The sequence below is a fragment of the Cariama cristata genome, unplaced genomic scaffold, assembly GCF_000690535.1.
Source record: "Cariama cristata isolate BGI_N322 unplaced genomic scaffold, ASM69053v1 scaffold7976, whole genome shotgun sequence".
NCBI classification, from domain to species: Eukaryota; Metazoa; Chordata; class Aves; order Cariamiformes; family Cariamidae; genus Cariama; species Cariama cristata.
In genome coordinates this window covers 99,555-101,123 of record NW_009622653.1, presented here as the reverse complement: position 1 = coordinate 101,123, position 1,569 = coordinate 99,555, and positions in this window count along the sequence as shown.

The window sequence follows — 1,569 nt, the reverse complement described above, 5'->3', positions numbered from 1 at the left end:
AATAACTATGTGTGGGAGTATCTTCATGCGGGTTAATAATTCCCAGTGATTTCCTATAAAACCACTCTCCTGCGACACCGGGCCCCTCAGACCACAATAATACTGCTATGCACCAGCTGACATTTATGAAGCCCATTGCCCTGAAAGTACCACAGCCACTTACCAGGGTTTTATACCTAGCAGAATTGCTGGGGGCTTTCCAGAAGAGGAAGCGGGACTGGATGCTGCCCTTAGGCTGTAATGCAGTGTGTCAGCGGTATGCTAGATCTGAGCAAAGACCTCATCCTAGATCTCAGCAAATACTCCGGAGTGAAGCAGTAAGTGGCACGACTCACCGGAGTCACACATTACTGTATTTATTGGGCTAAAGCACAGACTCTACCAAATGACGGGGGCTAAGCGTGCACCCCAAAACCATGGAAGCTCCTTTTCACGCATGCAGAAGTTGCCTGCTTGCCCACCCTTCCTCCAGCACCTCGCGGGCTGGTGCATGGCGTGGGTGACAGCAAGGAGAACTGGGGGAGCTGGGGCAGGAAACATCCCGGGTTTGCGTTCTGAAACTTCATGCCAGGAATTCCCCGCCATCAATGACCATTTCTCTAAAGCCATTGAGTTTTAGGACTTCCTTGAATGCTAAAATCCAGGGAGAAGCTGGACTTAGCACATTGAACTGGAATGTGTTGGTTCCTATGTTTAGTATACATGTTAAAGCACCTTTTCATATCGCTTTATTAAGGTAGAACTCCAAAACTGAAAATGAGGTGCATATGCAATATAATTCTTATTCCATACACTGAAAACATTTATCAAACCAGCTCAAGAGTTTCTTACGGCTACACAGAGTTTATCGAAAGAGGGACAATATCAACACCAAGTAAATGGCTGTTTGGTTTGTAATTACATTTCTGTAATACTGAGACTTTTTCCTGTACGTGTTACCTGGATTTTCGTGCTTGAAAGGAAAGTAAAAAGTGTTTATGACTTAGAAAAGAGCATTGTAAAGATAACATAAGATGTGCAAGGAAGTTTTTATTACCTCATTTTCCACTAGTAGCTCAGGACCAGTTTTCCCAGTATGTTTACGTGAGGGGCTGCCTTCATTTGTGAAGATAAACACACATGTATGTGGTGGTAGGAAAGATGTTTAGAAGAATATTAAGAATGAACAATGCTTTAAATGCAAAATTTTGTTCACCATGTTTTTATTTTTCTCTCAGGCTCAGCGATGAAAATCATTAAAATTGATTTCAGCTGTATATTACCACAATAGTTGGATTTTAAACAGTGCAGGAGAATGTTTATTTGACAATGCCATTGTTTACACAATTTAGAAGAAAATTTCTGAAAAAAATTCTGCTTGTTTATGGGGACAAATTGAAGCACACCGTTCTACTGCACCGTTCAAGAGAGCGAGCAAGCTAGGAATCTGGAGAGCATACTCCGGCGAAGCCTTCTGTTTATCTAATATCCATAGTACCGCAACTATTGCACCAACATTAGGATTATTTTTGCTTCCCAAAAGCCCGGGGAACCTTTACTCAGAATACATATGTACACAAGTACTTGGCT